Below are 14,191 nucleotides of genomic sequence, written 5' to 3' on the forward strand. Positions count from 1 at the left end.
CTTACAAATCTAAACATATTGTTACCATGTGATCCAGCACCTGTGCTCCTTGGTATTTACCTGAAGAAAATGAAAACATACATCCATTGAAAAACCTGCACGTAGATTTGTATGGCAATTTTATCCATAATTTCGTGAAACTGGAATCAATCAAGACGTCAGTGGGTTAATAAACTGTGTTATATCTAGACAATGGAATATTATTCAGTGCTAAAAAGGAATGAGCTATCAATCCATAAAAAGGCATGGAGAAAACTTAAATGAATATTACTAAGTGAAAAAAGCTAAACTTAAAAGGTTACATATTCTATGCTTCCAACTATATAACATTCTAGAAAAGGCAAAACTATGGAGACAGTAAAATGATTAGCATTTTCCAGGGGTGAGGAAGAAGGAAAGGATGAATAATCAAAGCAGACAGGATTTTTTTAGGGTGGTGAAAATTCTCTCTGTGATGCTATAATGATGGATGCATATTATTATACATTTGTCCAAACACATGGAATGTACAACTAATGTCCAGAATCTACAAAGAACTCAGACAAATAGGCAAGAAGAAAACAAACAATCCTATCAAAATGCATATGGAAAAATGCTCAACATCAGTATCAGGAAATGCAAATGCAAAACCACAATGCGATATTACCTCACTCCGGCAAGAATGGCCATAATCAAAAAATCAAAAATAATCAATGTTGTCATGGATGTGGTGAGGAGGGATCACTTTTACACAGTTGGTGGAAGTGTAAACTAGTACAACTACTATGGAAAACAGTGTGGAGATTCCTTGAAGAACTAAAAGTAGATCTACCATTGATCCAGCAATCACACGACTAGGTATCTACCTAGAAAAAAAAGAGGTAATTTTACAAAAAAAAGATACTTACACATGCCCGTTTATAGCAGCACAATTTGCAATTGCAAAAACAAGGAACCAGTCCAAATGCCCATCAAAGAGTGGATAAATAAAATGTTGTATGTATGTATGTGTGTATATATATACCATGGAATACTACTGAACCATAAAAAAGAACAAAATAATGGCACTCACAGCAACCTGGATGGAATTGTAGGCTATTATTCTAAGTGAAGTAACTCAGGAACGGAAAACCAAACATCAAATGTTCTCACTCATATGTGGGAGCTAAGCTATGAGGAAGCAAAGGCATAAGAATGATACATTGGGATTTGGGGACTCAGGTGAAAGGGTGGGGCGTGGCCAGGAATAAAAGACTATACATTGAGTACAGTGTACACCATTAGGGTGATGGGTGCACCAAAATCTCAGAAATCATGGCTAAAGTACTTATTCATGTAACCAAACACCACCTGTTCCTCAAAAACCTATTGAAATAAAAAAATAAAAAAATGTAATAAAAACACAAGGTACAACATGGCATGTAGATTAGTAGTGACATAAGAGATACGACTTTCATATTGTGTGGAAATTAGACACAGCTTTGTGAGAGAAAAAATAGAGTGATCTACTTTTCTTTCCTAGAACCTTAAAACTTCTGTCTCCAAAGGCTTCAACAAGCAACTTTCTCTTCCTTATAAGAAAGTACAGGGATGTTATTCTAGATGAGTTCTCTGAGAATTGTTTTCCTTTCCTTAGACAAAAAAGAACTTTCAAACAGGGCTAGAACACACAAAGCATGGCTGCATTAGTTCAGTACCTCTAAGGTTGGCATATGCATATCTAAAAACTAAGACTCCTGGGTGGAAACAAATGGCCTATGTTCTTCTCAGGGTAGAGCACATACCTACAACCATGCAATATATTTTACATGACACGGGAATCCTCATAAGGATAGGAAAACCAAAATAAACAGTTAAACTTGGGTATGAAATTGACTCTTGAACAAGTTTGAATTGTGCAGATCCACTTAGACATGGAAATTTTTTCAACCAATATATTAAAAAACTTTTTAGAAATTTGCAAGATTTTGAAAAACTCCCAGATGAACTGCATAGTCTAGAAATGTCAAAAGAAAAGCTGTGTCAAAAATGAAAAAAACATACATAGATACTAGTATATTTCATCAATTCTCACAAAATGTACACACATCTATTGCAAAAAGTAAAACTTATCAAAACTTATGCTCCCACTTACAGACCATATGTAGCACAGCTGTATGTAGTAGAGAGAAATGTAAACAAACATAAAAATGTGATATTAAATTATAACGGCATAAATTATGTGTAGTACATATTGTACTACTGCAATATTTTTGCAGTCAACTCCTCTTATTAATAAGTGTTGCATGTATCTTCTTAAAATGCTAGGTGAGGCGAATCATCTTCCAGTGAGCAGTTGATCTCTCCAGTAAATTGCATATTGCAGTAAAAAGTGATGTTTTGCAGTTCTCGTGTATTTTTCATCTTGTTTAGTGCAATACCTTAAATCTTTAATAACGGAACCACTCAAAGTGCCACTAGCGCCACTAGTGCTGCTGGAGGTGCCCCTAAGAAGTGGAGAAAAGTTATGGAATTTTAAGCAAAAGTTGAATTGCTTGACATGTGCTCTAGATAGAGGTCTGCAGCTGCCTTTGTTCATCATTTCAGACAGACGATTCATCTTGTAAACACATGAGGTAAACTCACAGCATAAGCAAATACAGTACTATAAATGTATTTTCTTTCTATGATTTTCTTAACAATATTTTGTGTTTTCTAGCTTACTTGATTGTAATAATACATTGTATTATACATTAACACACAAATACATGTTCATCAACTATCTGTATTATCGACAAGGCTTCTTCTGGTCAACAGTAGGCTATTAGTAGTTAAGTTGGGGGGAGTCAAAGGTTATATGCTGTTTTCCTATTGTGTAGCGAGTTAGTGCTCGTAGCACCCCCATGTTGTTCAAGGGCCAACTGTATTTTATACTAGGTTTGATGAAAAGTGGATATACTGGACAAAGGGGGTGTGATCTAATAATAATAAACTGGGGGAAACTTAGTAAGACGTGTTTATTCAGATACTTCTCTGTGACCGTTCATCTTCAGAGAGAAGGAGGTTTCTTTCCTGAAGGTACAGGGAGAGCAGCTCTCACATGAAGGTCTCATGACCTGTTTAAGAGAAGAAGGTGAGGGTTGGGTAAGTTCAGAGTCACATGTCTGCTTCTGTGCTTTTCTTCAATATGTCAAGGTGCCATATTTGAGACAGTGTTTCCTGAATCTCATTATACGTCCTTTTGCATATCATTAGTTTATTCATTTTTCTTTCTGAGCAGTAATTCATTATGCTGAAATTTGTTTACACATTCATCTATTGATGGAAACTTGGGTTGTTTCCAGGTATTGTGGATTACATATAATGTTGTTATGAACAACCTTGTCTATGGACTTGTTTTTGCTTATCTTCTATAAATACCTATGAATGAAATAAATGGCTTCATATCTTTCACAACACTTGGTGGGGTCAATTTTGTTTTATTGTAAACATTCTACTAGATGTGTAGAGATATCTCATTCTAAATTTAGTTTCAGTTTCCCTAATGATTAATAATTTCAGCGTACTTGTATGTGTTTAGTTGGCATTCATATCATTTTTAAAGAGTCAGTTCAAAATTTTGCCCTTAATTTAATACGTTTTTTGTTTGTTTCTTATTTTGAAAGTTCTTTATATATTCAACACACAAATCATTACTAACTATGTGAATTGCAAATATTTCCTTCTGGTCTGTGGCTTTCCTTTTCATTCTCTAAGCAGTGTCTTTTGATCAACATACTTAATTTTGATGACATATAATTTATTAATCTTTTTCTCATATATATGTGTGGCTTTAGTGACTTTATATAAGAAATCTTTGCCTAATTCAAGATAACTGTTATCTTCTAGGAATTTTAATAGTTTTAAGTTTTTTGTACATGATGCAAGGTATAAAGTTCTTTTATTTTTTTGCATGTGAATATTCAATTGATCCAGCATCATTTTTATAAAAGACTATTCTATCTTCACTGAATTGTCTTTGTACTTTTGTTGAAAATCAATTTCTGGATTCTTCAATCTGTTCCGTTTATCTATTTGTCTATCTTGATGCCAATATCATACTTTCTTGATTAATGCAGCTTTTATAGTATGCATTGAAGTCAGCTTGTGTAAGTCATTCAACTATGTTCTTTTTCAAAGTTATTTGAGCTATTCTAAGTTCTCTGAATTTCCATATGAATATTAGAATTACATTGCCAACCTCTATAAAACAAACTGCTGGGATTTGACTGAAATCAGATTGAATATGGATCAATTTGTGAATTGCTATTTTAACAATATTGAGTCTTCTCATCTATAAATACGGACTGCTTCCCTATTTATTTTTATCTCATTTAGTTTCTCTCATTAATGCTTTATATTGTTTACATTTTTCATTACATTTATCAGTAAGCATTTTTATGTATATTATTACAAATACTATTATTTCACATTGTTTATTGTTAGTATATAGAAATAGAATTTATTTATTGTATATAAAGTTTGCACCTTGCAAACTTGCAAAGCTCACTTATTATTTCTAATAGTTTTTTTGTAGATGTCAGTTGATTTTCTACATAGATGATCATATCTGGAAATAAAATGTTTGATTGTTTCCCGGCTGGGTGCAGTGACTCAAGCCTGTAATCCCAACACTTTGGGAGCTCAAGGTGGGCAGATCATTGGAAGTCAAGAGTTCAAGATCAGCCTGTTAAACATGGTGAAACCCCATCTCTACTAAAAATACAAAAATTTGCAGTGTGTGATACTACATGCCTATAATCCCAGCTACTCAGGATGCTGAGGCAGGAGAATTGCTTGAATTCGGAGGCGGGGGTTGCAGTGAGCCCAGATCGCACCACTGCACTCCAGCCTGGGTGACAGAGTTAGACTTTGTCTTAACAAAAAAAAAAAATAAATCAAAACCACAATGAGATACCATCTCACGCCAGTTAGAATGGTGATCATTAAAAAGTCAGGAAACAAGAGATGCTGGAGAGGATGTGGAGAAATAGGAACACTTTTACACTGTTGGTGTGAGTGTAAATTAGTTCAACCATTGTGGAAGACAGTGTGGCAATTCCTCAAGGATCTAGAACCAGAAATATCATTTGACCCAGCAATCCTATTACTGGGATATACCCAAAGGATTATAAATCATTCTACTATAAAGACACATGCACACATACGTTTATTGCCGGACTATTCACATTAGCAAAGACTCGCAACCAACCCAAATGCCTATCAATGATAGACTGGATAAAGAAAATGTGGCACATAGACACCATGGAATACTACACAGCCATAAAATAGGATGAGTCCATGTCCTCTGCAGGGACATGGATGAAGCTGGAAACCATCATTTTCAGCAAACTATCACAGGAACAGAAAACCAAACACCACATGTTCTCACTCATAAGTGAGAGTTGAACAATGAGAACACATGGGCACAGGGAGGGGAACATCATACACCAGGGCCTGTCGGTGGGTGGGGGGCTAGGGGAAGGATAGCATTAGGAGAAATACCTAATGTAGATGACTGTTGATGGGTGCAGCAAACCACCATAGCATAGTATACCTGTGTAACAAACCTTCACGTTCTGTACATCTATCCCAGAACGTAAATTATAATAATAATAATAATAATAATAATAATAATAATAATAAATTACTTGTTTTCCAATCTGAATGTATTTTATTTATTTTTCTTGCCTTAGTGCACTAACTAGATCCTCCTGTACAATGTTGAAAAAAGGGAATGAAATTTTCTTGTTCCTTACCTTAAAAGCATTTAATCCTTAACACAAATATGATATTATATGTAGGTTTTTGTAGATTTTCTTTATCAAGTTCCTGTCTTTTTCTCATGTGCCGAGAGTTTTTTCAGAAATAGATGTTCAATCTGATTGTCTTAGTTTTTTCCTGCATCTACTTTGATTACTGTATGTTTTTTCTTTTTAATCTGTTAACATGGTAAATTATATTGATAAATTTCAAATGTGAAACCACTTTTGCATTTTCTGGGTTAATACATATTTGGTAATGACGCGTTATGCTTTTTACATATTTTTGGATTCTGTGTTTTTTTACATTTAGTTAGGAATTATTATATCTTATGTTCATGCAAAATATCGGTCTCTGATTTTATTTTATTTATTTTTGAGACGAAGTTTCACTCTTGTCGCCCAGGCTGGAGTGCAATGGTGCGATCTCGGCTCACTGCAACCTCCGCCTCCTGGGTTCAAGTGATTCTTCTGTCTCAGCCTCTGGAGTAGCTGGGATTAAAAGCGCGTGCCACCACGCCTGGCTAATTTTTGTATTTTTAGTGGAGATGGGATTTCACCATGTTGGCCAAGATGTTCTTGATCTCCTGACCTTGTGATCTGCCTGCCTCGGCCTCCCAAAGTGCTGGGATAAGAGGCGTGAGCCACTGTGTCCAGCCGGTTTTCTTTTCTTATAATGCTTTTTTTGTTTGTTTGTTTTGGTGTCAGAGTAATGCTAGCATCATTAACTGATTAGGAAAGTATTCCATACTTTTCAGTTTTTGGAAGAGTTTGTATAGAATTAGCGTAACTTTTTCTATCAGTTATTGAGAGTGGGATATTGAAACTTTCAACTGTTTTTTGAATATGTCTCTTTCTCCTTGCAGCTTTATCTATTTCTGTTTCATGTAGTTTGAAGCTCTGTTACTACTTGCATAAATACTTGGCAATGTTATATCCTCTTGATGAATTGACCCTTCTGGATGATGAAGAAAAATAAAATATTCTTGGCTTAACCTGAGCTCCAAGAATTGTTCCCTTTGGTCCTTCCAGAGGTTCATTCTTCAGTTTTGAGTAGACTTCACCCACACATGTGCAGATCAGTTCTCTCTGAAACACTTGAGAAAGACCCGATAGATGTTGCCAGAGTTTTCTCCCTGTGCAGCTGTCCCCTCTCTCATGCTCTGTGAACCCTAGCTGCTTTTGTCTGGGAACTCTCAGCTGTCTCCTCAACTCTACAGGAATGCTACACTCTGCCTGTGTTTCTTCTGGGTCACCTAGGTCTAGGAGATTTAACTGATTCTTTAATCTTTCATCTAAAACAAAACATACTAATTTGTACAAATACCTTTAATTCTGTGTGAAATTATTCTTATATTATTTATTTATAATATATGTTATATCTTTTATATTATAATGTTATATAATATATAAGGACAGAAAAAATTAAAAGAAAGAATAACAGAAGAAACATATGGATAACACTTGAATTAATTCACCATTCCAGTGTCGGGAAAACAGTTTTTGCGAGCATTTAAAAAATCTATTTATTCTGACAATTTGATGTCTTGTGATGATTTTACGAGAAGAATCAAATATAAATAATGATGTTGTAAAACATTGATATACGTGCATCTGCTTTAAATGGAACAAAGCTAAAGAACATTTTGTTTTTGTTACTGCTTCTCAATAAGTTTGGTAGTTCAGTTTAACTCAGATAAGCTTTCCAAATGTCTAGCACCTTGTCCAAGCTCATACCAAAGATGTTCAAATGCCTTGGCACCGTCCTATTATTCCTTCCCTCTCTCATCATAACCTTTTATCTTCTCATTTTCCATTTAACCATTCCTGGACCTCACTCTCATCTTGCAACATCTAATAAGCCTTTACTAAGGACTGAATATGTGAGGGCCAGATTTCTGAACTGGACTTTTCTCTCTGTAGATTTTTCGATAAAATTTTCACAATGCCCTAGTTTCACTGAGTCAGTAAAACTCCCAGATGTTTCCATTCTTAATGTATCTCTCTTTGTATCCCTCACCTCTGTCATAATTTTAGAGACCCTCTTGACATTTAAAAAAAATTGGAAACAACAGTTTCTTATTTCTGCCTAAGAAGACTTCAAAATAAGGTATTTCTGTAAAGATTTGGATGGACACATACAGACATTTATTCCAAATTAAATCAATGGTCTTCTTCCAATTGAGTTTCAAGCTGTAAACTTCAAAGGATAAGTTCTGCTTGACTAACTGTAACACCAAGCCAATTCTTTTATAAAAACAATTAAATTATCATGTACATAAGATTTCATATCCTGAAAGAATAGAAATAAGCTCTATATTCACAATAAGTTTTCTATGTATAGTCCTCAATCACAGTGCCTATGAACCACCATCCTGGGAGATAAACTTTTCTTGAGATCTTAAAGCAAATGAAGACAAGTAACCAGCGTGGCACAAATGCTTCTCTGCTACTATGTGGATTGTTTTATAGATACTGATTGTATATTAAAATACTTATTTTATCCATTTATGCTCATCAAAAAAGAAATATATGGTCCACATACTTAAATTTAACTTCTGTCTTAGAGGCAGTGAACTAAGTACAATCACAAGCAATAGACAAACATCATAACTTTAATTTTTGGCTGTAAAAATGGAACAAAAACAGTAATTGTATTCATCATCACTTGATCAAGTCTGGAAAATGTTACTCTTATTCTAGGAAGAATGCAGGCAAGCTCTAAAGAATTGATGTGGCAAGAAAGACACTGATATTTTTTCTGGGGAAAAAAATACCTTGGCTCTGAACAAAAAAGAATCTTGCTGAAAATATATACTTAGGAGCCTAGTTCTCCTAGAGCTCTTTTAGGACATTTTATGATATTTTTCTACAAGCCCAGGACTGGGGCTATTTAGCTTGGTTTCTGTTATGCCTTTCTTGGCATCATGTAGGATAACTAGCACATCTTATAGGACACCAGTGAAAGACAAAATAGAGAACACAAAAATCATATGGCATTCTTCAAACTGTTTTATGTGAAAAAGAAAAACTATCTTAGACGATTCAAATCCCTAGACGAATATGTCAAAATAAGAGTACTGAGAGAAAGGGGTTATTTCAAGGATGTCCCACATATAGACAACATAGTGCATTGTGACATCGTTATATAAATATTAATAGTGCCAGAATACTAATCCCTTGATCGGGGAGGAAATGTTCTAAGTTCACTTACCTCTTGCAGCACTTTCCTACATAGTACTGTAGACACAACCCATTGGCATCCTGGAGATGGCATTCTGAAGAGAAAGCAGGATCTCAACTCCTCTCAAGGTGTTCCTCCCTCCCTTGAAGGTCAGGATGTCTTATCCTGGCACATCCTTTGGTGGGTCAGTAGATGGCAGTGTGTCTGAATCTAGTATGTATGGTAGGGGAAAGCTTTTTAGCATTTCCCAAGAAAATGATGGTTTTGAAAGCTGTGAGGCAGCATGGGGCCTAGTGCATGGGCCAGGAGACTTGATCTTTATTTCTGGCTCAACTTCTGAATAAATTTACTTGAATAAATGGACACCAGCCACTTAACTTTTGTATTCCTTGCTTTCTTGAACTTGAAATTAGACAAAATACTCTGTCTCTTCCCATCTCCCTCACAAGGACACTGTGAGTTTCATCAGACTTCAGATTCATTTCCGTTCTTTGAAGAAAAGACTCGTTATGAATTTGCTATGCTATTTATAATGTCAGTGGCAAAACTGATCTGGGTTGTTCTTCTGGGACTTGAAGTAAATAAACACAGAGGCAATTGGCAAGAAGGATCTTCTGTATTTCTGTGCCATAAAATGTTGGTGTATTTTGGTTTTAAGTAGCAGCACTGGATCTCAGGATGCAAATTTATTCTTGTTACTTGGAATTAAAATAACTTCCTCCATTCCATGGAACTTGACAATTATGAAAGGTAGCCAATAGGCCTCTGGCACCTTCCCAATTTAAATTTCAACTGTTCGCTGCAAGGACAGATTCAATCAGATACAATAATTTTCACTTTTGCCTGCTATTAAACATAAGAATTTTCACTTCAGCATTTTACTACAAAGCTGGCACTCTGATAAATGTTAAATGAAATTGTAAGTAGAAAATACTGTTGAAGGGTTGAAAGATGATCCTTTTTCCCAAGAAGATCCAGCTGTGCGTGAATTCACTGGAAATTAGGATCCTCAACCAAAACATACCTTCAGCTGTATGGCACCAAAATGGGTCATGACAAGATCATGTTGGGTCAAAACAAACTTTAACATCTCACCTGCCAACCTGGCTCTGGCCACAATCAAAGCTAAGCTTCTTCGCAGAAGCCTTGCTACTTTGACGCTGGTAACAAGGATCAAAAAGGGGTACAATAAATAATACTACTTCTGGACAGGTAGGTTCTGATAGGGAGGTATAGTGTATGTCTAATACAGATGCCTACGTCATCCAGTCTTCCTGGAAACAAAACATTATATTGTGTGGGATAGCCAGAAACGTACCTGCTATATAAAAAGATAAAATTGTAAAATGAAATGAATGTCATGCTTGAACACATGCCATACCATCATTTTTAGATAGCAGCCTTTCAATATAAAGACAAATATATTTGATATGATTTCTGGGTGTATAATCCATTGGAAAAGCTATTCTAATATAAAAATTCACTGTCAAAATATTAGTAAACAACTAGTCTTTTTTCAAATCTCTTGTTCTATGAACATAGACTCAAGACAAATGATTTTTGTGGCGTCATCTTATTTGTAAGACATGTCTCTCTAGTTGGATAGTGATTGGCTTGTTGGTTTGAATATCAGGAGGTTAAAATTTTAATTTAAATATGCATAAGTATTAAAATATGTTCAAGAGAATGTCACATCAACCTCAACCTCAAAGTACCAATTATGTTGTTTGGGTTACACATTTGACACTATTCTGACTACACTGTTCTCCAGTTCAGAATTTCTAAAAATGCCTCAGATCTCAGATTCATAATACATTATATGTAAAGTAGAAACATTAGAAAAACTGAATTGTAGAAACGTAGTTTCATAGTTTCAAGGACATAAAAGTCAAAACATACTGCTTGAAGCTAATGAACAATTATAAAGGTGTAGAAGCCAGTACATTATTAGCATTAGGTTAGAAGAAATATACTTAGACAATTCTGTAACCACTCAACAGGATGGATTCAAAACAAAGAAATTGTTAAGGTTGGAGTTTAATTATAAACACTAATTTGTAACTTGGATGAGAACAAGTAACTGTTTTTAATCCTTAGCCAGTGTTTTATTTTTTCCCTGAAGCCACTTATTGAAGAAAATAAATGATGCAGGAAAAGCAAGGGGAATAACTAATAACCAACATTTTATGCATATGTATGTGTAGAACTTAAGTGAGGAAAAAAAACTGATGGCACTATAGTCAATTTAAGTAAGATAAAACTTATCAATCAAGCAGTCAACCAGAAATCTTTAAGAAACAAGAAGCCCATGTACAAATTCACAGAAACATGGTAATTAATCTTTGTTGATGACCTTGAAGCACTTTGTGATTCAGAAAAAAAAAGATTTGGGAGTTATCATATGCATAATATGGTTTTATATATAATATTATGTATATTTTATTACATTTTCTATTTTTGGATATTCATACCCAATTTGTGGCAATCCTGTGAATCTGATCATTGGTAAGTTAGAATACTTCTTTCCAGGTAATTATTTTTAGTTTACTATTTTCAGATAATTTTAAACTTTGGTAAAGTGGTTTCAGAGATAGTTGCTCTGACAGGCTATAAATCGGTTTAGTAGCTACCTAACAGCATGGAATATAAGAATGTGCTCTGTCGAAACCCCATCTCTACTAAAAAATACAAAAAACTAGCCGGGCGAGGTGGCGGGCGCCTGTAGTCCCAGCTACTCGGGAGGCTGAGGCAGGAGAATGGCGTGAACCCGGGAGGCGGAGCTTGCAGTGAGCCGAGATCCGGCCACTGCACTCCAGCCTGGGTGACCGAGCGAGACTCTGTCTCAAAAAAAATAAAATAAAAAAAAAATAAAAAAATAAAAAAAAAATAAAAATAAAAATAAAAAAAAAAGAATGTGCTCTGTATGTTAACTGTATACATCAATTTTTTAAAAGCTAAAATATCTGTATAAAAATAAGGTGCTTTAGGAAAAGAAGGCCATTGGAAGACCCATGAAAATGGAAATTGACTTTCTGAACCAGAAAAGTAAAGAGATAACATAAAGGAAAGAAACAAGGTGACAAAAGGTATCATAAAGTATTACACTTAAACGCTGTCAATTACATAGATGGCAGTTCCTGGATCATCCAGATTTTGTGAAGCAAGTGGAAAATAGATAAAAATAGACTGCCTCTCTGTAGACTGGTAAGGTCCCAACTGTTAAGAAATGAAAAGTTTACCAACTTATGCAAATGAAGAATTGCAACAAGTTGACCAGAAAGATGATGGTATCTTATCAGTCAGGGCTCTTTCTGCTCTAAGTGATTGACAATTCAACTTAAATTGGATTAATAAAACTGAGGTATTATTGGCTATAATGTAAACAAGCAGTTCAGTTTAATTAGAGACTCTAATTCTAACGATTAGAATTTCTCTTTATGTTGTCCCTTGCTCTCCGGACTAGCTCAACCCTTTGAATAGTGCCTCTCAATGGATGTACAAGAGCAGCAGCAAGCAGCAACCTTTACATTCTCCTACTACCCACTTCAGAGAAGCTATTGTCTCACAGGTCTAACAGTTGTTCTGAGGATCACACTTTTGGGACTGGACTAAATTATTGGCCAATACCTGTAGCAATCCTGATGGCCAGGAAAATATAATGTACCTATTGGCTTAAGCCTGCATACATCCATTAATTAGTGAACTCATCCAATAAATAATCAATCTGTTGGAACCTTCCTTTGACCCCAATCACTGTGGCCAAGAGTGTGAGCTGTGCAAATAAACCCTAGGCAGTATCATCAAAATTGCATAACCAATAATGCAAAACTAGTAGTTTTCCAAAAGCAGATGGGATATTATTTGAAGGAAGGAAAATAATAAATGCTGAAAAGAAAGCAACTCTAGGGAAATTCCCAACTGTTTTCTTGATTCAATACACATATAGAGTGGATAAGTTCAAGGAGGCTGAACAAAGAGAGAGAATGCATTTCAGTATTTCTAATGCAGGGTCAGAAAAAAAGGAATATATGTAAGGAGCTATTAACTTTTTCAGTAAGGTGATCTAGTCTTATAAACAAGGTCATATCAAGTTTTTTGAGTCTGTTCCCTGTTAGAGCACTCATTTATGCATTCTGTAGTACTTACGGTTAAGGTAGTTTTATGTTTAAGTTATATGTAAAGAACTTCTACTCATTCTTTAAGAGTTGGCCAAGTATTCCTTCTGTGAATACTTAGCTGAAACCCCTTATATCGGTCACAAGTATACTTCATGCATATACTAATTTGTACACTTTTCAGAGTCTGTTGTAATTATGTTTGTGTTTCTGTCTTCCCTACTTAGCTTTGAGCTATTAGATGACATGGTTTCTTCATTTTATCTAGGATATGTCACAACTGGGTATAATGCTCAACAAATACTTGGTTAAAAATGAAATATAAAATTTAACATTTTTCTTTCTTTACCCATTCATCCAGTAAAATCTCAACAATTTTATATAGAAAAAAAACAAAGTATCTGAGAAAGAAAAAATATATATATATATTATATATACACATATATAATATATATACACACATATATACATACGATGGGTATATAGAGTATGTGTGTTATATTTGTATACATATATCTATAATACATAGTGTTTAATGAAAACAAACCTCCTCAACAGGTTAGAATATGCACCTGGAAACTGAAAACAAAGGTGAAAACTGAAGCTGCTTTGTTTCTTCCCTAGGAATCATGCTGGAGTTGACTTCTTGGGATTTATTTCAGAAATGGCTGTTTGAGAAGAAAACCAAAGGTTCTGTGAGTATTTTACATGATTGCTTTTGTACAATATCTGCAGTCAGGCCATATCCAAACTGGGTTTAAATGACAGCTTTGTGAAGCAGTTATACCAATATCTCGCCCTTTAGAAACTCCCATAAGGTATTCCTTGTGCTTTTAGGGGATCCTCCGAGTGAGCTCTCACTCACAGGCGTTTGTTCTTGCTCAAAGACTTTTCTCTAGATTTGCCTTTCAGTGATTTCTTCTCTCAGGGTAAGATAACCAAGCACTCATTTGATTTTGGATCTCAAATGTCTAATCATATATTAATTAGTACCTGATTCACAACTAATTTTGTAAGATTCAAACTTTTTAATGTCTGGGCATTTCTTTCTGAAAAACATGGTAAAAAATTATTTGCACTTATTAGGTTGTTGATTTTTTTTTAATCTTTGCACTCTGATAAAGAAACTTTTT

At 34.7% G+C, this 14,191-nt stretch overlaps 1 long non-coding RNA gene across 1 annotated transcript in view; it reads left to right on the plus strand.

Annotated features, from left to right (window-relative positions):
- The window catches only part of LOC140709736 (uncharacterized), a 240,290-nt gene extending 226,353 nt beyond the window's left edge, over positions 1–13,937 (plus strand). The window contains exon 3 of the long non-coding RNA XR_012090516.1: positions 13,683–13,937. This is a non-coding gene — a long non-coding RNA (uncharacterized lncRNA). The remainder of the gene's footprint in view (positions 1–13,682) is intronic.
- The last annotated feature ends 254 nt before the right edge of the window (positions 13,938–14,191 follow it).

The sequence above is a fragment of the Chlorocebus sabaeus genome, chromosome 1, assembly GCF_047675955.1.
Source record: "Chlorocebus sabaeus isolate Y175 chromosome 1, mChlSab1.0.hap1, whole genome shotgun sequence".
NCBI lineage: Eukaryota > Metazoa > Chordata > Mammalia > Primates > Cercopithecidae > Chlorocebus > Chlorocebus sabaeus.